Raw genomic sequence first — 7,068 nt, 5'->3', positions numbered from 1 at the left:
ACGGGAATGCCTGAGTGGCACAGTCAGTTGAGCCTCGGACTCTCGGTTTTGGCTCAGGTCTGATCACAGGGTAGTGGGGTTGAGTCTCACGTTGAGCCCTGAGCTCTGCGCAGCGTCTGCTTGGGTTTTCTCTCCCTCCCCCTTTGCCCCTCCCCACCCTGTGCACTCTCTCTCTTTTTCAAATAAATACAACTTTTAAAAAGAGAGAAAAAAGAAAATGTACCACATAGAGATTTTTTTCTTCCCGCTGGAAACTGAATATCCTACTTTTAAGTGGCTTGAACTAGTGTCTCTCAAAATTGGCTGCACATTGGAATTAACTGGGAAACCTGGCTCCCACTGGCCGAGGTCTGATCTCATTGGTTGGGGTGTGACCGAGGCATCGAAAATGATTCCCGGGGCGCCTGGGTGGCTCAGTTGGTTGGACGACTGCCTTCGGCTCAGGTCATGATCCTGGAGTCCCGGGATCGAGTCCCACATCGGGCTCCCAGCTCCATGGGGAGTCTGCTTCTCCCTCTGACCTTCTCCTCTCTCATGTTCTCTCTCACTGTCTCTCTCTCAAATAAATAAATAAAATCTTAAAAAAAAAAAAAAGAAAAAAGAAAATGATTCCCAGGTGCAACCAAGGATGAGAACCACAGACTGAAATGATGCGGACACTTACTGTTTCATTTCACCAGAAGTCTGGAGATGGCACTGCAGGCAAGGCCCGGGGGTTCGGTTATGTCATCAAGGACCCAGGCTCCTCCCAACTTTCTCCTTAGTCATTCTCAGGGTCTCCACCCTGATACTGATGGCTGCTGTAGCTCCAAACACAGAGTGGTCAAACACAGCAGGAAAAGGGGAAGTCAAAACCCCCGGCCTCTCACTTGTCCCTCTAGAAAAACTGTCCAGGGAAATCCCACCCTGACCCCTTTGCCTCAAGAGATTTCTCCTTATTTCATTGGCTAGAAGGCTCTTAGACCAACGGCCAGTGAAGGAGAATGAGGGTTTCCTTAAACTAAGTAAAAAGAAGGGGATGACTATTGGGTGGGCAACTGACAGCATCTGTCTCTGTAACCTTGTTATCCCAAACAAACGAACAGTTACTCATCATTAACCTATGGATGCCATCAGGCTCTGTAGGACCCCATGTTAATCTTTATTTTCTTTTTGGAACAGTTCTAACTATTTATAAGAAGTAATATTCCATGACTTTTAATTCTTTCTTAGAGGTCTTCCAAAGAACAAAGAGAAATTTAATTTAAAATAAACAGAATAAAATTCATTCCATCTTGGTGGTTACCATATGGGCTCATTGACACCTTTTTTTTTTTTTTAAGATTTTATTTATTTAGGGATGCCTGGGTGGCTCAGTTGGTTAAGCGGCTGCCATCAGCTCAGGTCATGATCCCAGCAACCTGGGATTGAGTCCTGTATCAGGCTCCTTACTTGGCAGGGAGCCTGCTTCTCCCCCTGCCTCTGCCTGCCACTCTATCTGCCTGTGCTCACTCTCTCTGACAAATAAATAAATAAAATATTTTTAAAAAATGTAAAAACAAAAAAAGATTTTATTTGTTTATTTGACAGACAGAGATCACAGGTAGGCAGAGAAAGAGGAAGGGAAGCAGGCTCCCTGCTTAGCAGAGAGCCTGATGCGGGACTCAATCCTAGGACCCTGGGGTCATGACCTGAGCCGACAGCAGAGGCTTTAACCCACTGAGCCACCCAGACGTCCCTGATTGACACCTTTTATAAATTTAAGATACATTATGGGATTTTATTGATCTTATTTTCATTAGTTCATGTTTTGCCATTTCATCATTTAGGGAATTCTCTTATCATACCCTTCAATTTTTTCTATCTATATTTTAAAAGGCAATTAAATTATAAGAAAAGGGTAAAATGATGGAATCACCCAAAAGGATGATGCAAATCAGTGGTTACAAAAAAAAAAAAAAAAAAAACCAACGAGGGGCGCCTGGGTGGCTCAGTGGGTTAAGCCTCTGCCTTCGGCTCAGGTCATGATCTCAGGGTCCTGGAATCGAGTCCCGCATCAGGCTCTCTGCGAGGCAGGGAGCCTGCTTCCTCCTCTCTCTCTCTGCCTACCTCTCTGCCTACTTGTGATCTCTGTCTGTCAAATAAATAAAATCGTAAAACAAAAAAACAAAAAACGGTTATCCTTCAGTTTTCTTATTGCATTGCCCAAAGTATTGCATCAGTTTTCCAGGAGGAATAAAAGAAGACTGGAGGAACTATTTTATAGTTTACTTTAAGATTTCACAGAACAAGATGAGATTTCAGAATTTCTCATTCTCCAACCATAGCAGCAAACAAAAAATTGACGAGATGTTTCAAAATTGTTAGATGAATCAGAAGATAAATGCAAAGACACAGATAGCAACATTCTAGACTCTAATGGTGGTGGAATTGATCATATAAATGAAACCACAGATTACAAATTTTCAGATGATGGTATTACCGATGAATTTTCTCAAACTCAAAAATCAATAAGTGACCTGTATTATTTCTTAGGACAGAAAGGGAATGTGGCATTTTCATCCAGTTGGCCATTCATTCGACAGGAAGCATGTTATTACTACACAATATTTTGCGACAAAAACCTGGACTCTCTTTTGCTTAAAGGACATATGATGGCATTCTCTATATTTTTCCTATTGTTTGTGTGCCAATATTCGTTTGAAGTGGTGGTTATGTATAAATTCTTGTGAACTTTCCTAATAAAGGTTTGTTTTGTTTTTTTTTGTTTTGTTTTTACTTACTATCCCTTTATTTTTCTACAAATTAATATCATGACTTTAAAGTGGTATAATGAATATCATTCTTGGTGTATTGGCAAAGATCATTCAGATTACCCAGTTGTGGCTCAGAATCCTTTATCTGTGTCAATGAGGAAAACATTGTTTAGGAGAGGTACTGTGCCAAGCTTTGAAGATACTCAAAAACAGGTCTGATCTCAAAGAGTTATAAACACTGTTGTATGTCAGGAATATGAATTCTCTCCCGTTAGCTACAAATGCCATGTAGCATTTTTCACTGTCAACTGTAGAATATCCTCAGTATTTTCCCCTACTTCTCCCAATGTTAACACCTTAAACAACTGTAGTAGAATATCAAAGCCAAGAAACTGACATTGGAACAATCCATACAACTCATTCAGATTTTACCAGTACATATTTATTTGTGTGTGTGTATAGCTCTATGCCATTTTAACATATATAAAGCCTCGTGAAACCGTCACCATGATGAAGATATTCAACTGTACCATCACCACAAGACTTGCTTTATAGACATATCCCCCCTCCCCATTTTAACTCTGGCAACCACTAATCTATTCCCCAACTCTATATTATTTTAAGAATAGTATATAAATGGAATCACATGGTAGAACAGAAAACAAATTATCTTTTGAGACTGACTTTTTTTCAGTCAACATAATTCTCTTGAGTTTAATCCAAACTGTTGTATGTATCAGTATTTTGTTCTTTTTTGTTGTTGAATACTGTACTCTAATGTGAATACACCTTTTGTTTCACCATTTAGCCATGGAGGGATATTTGCTTAGTTTCTAGTGCAAGTCTATTAAGAGCAAAGCTGCTATGAACAGATATATTCCTGTCTGGTTCGTTTGGGATAATAAGGTTACAGAGACAGAAGTAAATTTTCATTTCTCTGAAATAAGTGACTAAGAGCTCAATTGCTGGTCATATAGAAAGTCCATTTTCCTTTTGAAAGAAATTGCCAAATTATTTTCTAGAGTGGTGGTACCATTTTACATTCCCACCAGCAATGCACGAATGATCTATGTCCTACCTTGCATTTGGTGTTGCCACTATTTTTCATTTTAGCTGCTCTGATATGTGTATAATGGTGTCTCATTGTTGTTTTAATTTGCATTTCTCTAATGGCTGATGAGACTCAACATTTTATCCTGTGTTTATTTGCCATCTGTAAATCCTCTTAGCGAAATGTCTGTTGATGTCTTTTGCTCATTTTCTAGTTGGACTGTATGTTTTGTTTCGTTTTTAATGCTGAGTTTAAGAGTTCTTTATATATTCTAGATATACCCAGCTACTATTTTTAATCAGCTGCTGTAGCATTTAATTTGAGGGAGAAATGATGTCACGAAGAGTCTCTATCTCATTGAGCCACACGAATACTCCTCCCTCTTTAGAAAAACCATCTATATCAATTCCAATCCAGCTGTCTTCATCGTGGACACTCTTGGGGTTGGGGGGTAGGTTCCAACCTACAGCAAAACATTTCATTTGCTATTAATCTGTTCCATACTCTAAAAATCGAGTGCCAGCTCTTCATCCTTCTTTCTCGAGGGTTTTTCTTATCAGAGTCCCAAAGCAGTTGAGATAATACTGACACAGCAATTTTTCTCTTTGTTTTTAATTTCTCCCCCCTGCTTTTCCACTTTCATTAGATGGGTTTCTTCTGCCCATTCATTTCTCTGCTTCCGTATAAATTTAGCTTTCCCCTGCTATGGCAATGGCACTCACTTCTACACTCAACTTCTACTCACTCTACTGAAACTTTGCAGCTCAGTTCCTCAGCTTAACTGATTCTGCTTCTGTATCCAAATTCCAGGTTTCCGGGAGAGAGACTGGATCCCTGAATATTGGGGTCATTTGTGCACTTTCAGCACAGCTGTGGCCTGGAGAAGTGAAGTCAAGTGGCAAGTGATAGGTTTGTTTTTAAATTCATCTAGCCTGGGATGCCTTGGTGGCTAAGTCAGTTAAGCACAGGACTCATGATTTTGGCTCAAGTCATGATCTCACAGTCATGATCTCAGAGTCATGGAGTAGAGCCCCAGGTCTAGCCCTGCTTTGCATCGGGCTCTGTGCTCAGCAGGGAGTCTGCTGGAGATTCTTCCTCTCCCTCTGCCCCTACCCCACCCCATGCTCTCTCTCTCTAAAATAAATAAATCTTAAAAAAAATTAAATATAGACTAAATTTCTAAAATTGGTTAGACTATTCAGATATTTCTTTCTTCAAATCAGTTTTTTAAATAACTTCATAGAAGACATCCCATACAGTCACCCACTTAAAGTATACAATTCAGTGGTTTTTAGTAAATCAGAGTTGTGCAATCACTGCCACTACCCAATTCCAGAACATTTCATCACTCCAAAAAGAAACCTTGTCCCCATTGGCAGTCACTAACCCTTTCCTCTTAATCCATACCCTTAGGCAACCACCCGAACACTTTGTCTCTATAGATTTGCCTATTCTGGACATTTCATATAAATGGAATCATAGGGTACATGGTCTTTGTGACTGGCTTCTTTCACTTACCATCCTTTCATATTTTATCCATGTTATAACCTGTACCAGGACTCCCATTTCTTTTTATTGCCAAATAATCCATTGCGTGAATATACCAAAAGTTTAACCATGCATCACATGATGGATATTTAGGTTGTTTTTACTTTTTAGGTATATAAATGATGGTGCTCTGAACTTTCATGTACCAATTTTTGTGTATACATGTTTTTATCACTCTTGGATTTATACCTAGTTGTGGAAATGCTGGGTCATATGAGAACTCTAACCTTTAGAGGAATCACAAATCTGTCATGTTCAATTCCTACATTCCAGTATCTGAGGATTCCAGTTTCTCCATATCCTCCTCACCAAGACTTGTTATTGTCCATCTTTTTCATTATAGCCAACTTAGTGGGTGTGATATATCTCTTTGAGGTTTTTATTTGCATTTTCCTGCTGGCTAGATACTGAGCACTTTTTCATCTGTTTATAGGGCATTTGTTTATTGTCTTTGGAGAAATGTCTGTTCAAGTCCTTTGACCACTTTTAAATTGGATTGTCCTTTAATTATTGAGTTTTAAGAGTTATTTATACATTCTAGATGCAAGTCCCTTAGCAGGTATTATTTGCAAAAAAAAAAAAAAAAAAAAAAAAGTTCCCATTCTGGCTTTTTCACTTTCTTGATGGTGTTTTTGAAGCACATTTTAAATTTTGATGTTGACTTCGCCTTATTTTTTAATTCCAGTTAATTTACATAGTGTAATATTAGTTTCAGGTATACAAGATAGTGATGCAACAATTCTGTGCACATCACTTCGTGCTCATCATGACAAGTGCATTCCTTAATCCCTATCACCTATTTCACCCATTCTCCCACCCACGTATTTTTTGTTGTGTTTCCTTCTGATGCTATATCTAAGAAACCATTGTTTAATCCAACGTCATAAAGATTTACATTTGTTTTCTTCTAAAAATCGTTTGTAGCTTACATTTAAGTCATAATCTATTTGGAGTTTTTTTTTTTTAAAGTAAAAATGTATGGGGATGCCTGGGTGGCTCAGTCAGTCAAGCATCTGCCTTTAGCTCAGGTCATGATCCCAGAGTCCTAGGATTGAGTCCCACATTAGACTCTTTGCTCAGCTGGGAACCTGCTTCTCCCTCCACCTGCTACTCCCCACTTGTATGCATGCTCTCTGACAAATAAAATCTTTAAAAAAAAATATGCACGTGTTTACATGTATCCAGTTGTCCTGGCACCATTTGTGGAAAAGACTAACATTTTCCCATTGAATTGCTCCACCAACCTTGTGAAAAATCAATTGACAGTAAATGTGAGAGTTTATTTCTAGACTCTCAATTCCATTGCATTGATCTATAGGTCTACTCTCCTGCCAGGACCACATTGTCTTCATTGTTATAGCTTCACAAAGTTTTGAAATTATGAAGTGTGAATCCTCCAACTTGTTCTTTCTTTTTTAAGACTATTTTGGCTATTCTGGGCTCCTTAAATTTCTATATGAATTTTAGGATGAACTTGTCATTTTTTGCAAAAAACAAACAAACAAAAACCAAACCCAGCTGGGGTTTTGATCAAGAATGCATTGAATCTGTAGATCAGTTTGGGGAATATGGCCATTCTAATAATGCAGTGTTAAGTCTTCTAGTCCGTAAATACAGGGTGTCTTTGCATTTATTTAGGTCTTCTTTTATGTCTTTCAACAATGTTTTGTAGGTCAGAGTATAAAGTTTTGCTTATCTGTCAAGTGTATTTCTAAGTAGTTTAGAGTTTTGATG

This window comes from Mustela nivalis (genome assembly GCF_964662115.1).
Source record: "Mustela nivalis genome assembly, chromosome: 6".
NCBI lineage: Eukaryota > Metazoa > Chordata > Mammalia > Carnivora > Mustelidae > Mustela > Mustela nivalis.
Note: the sequence above shows the minus strand (reverse complement) of the source record.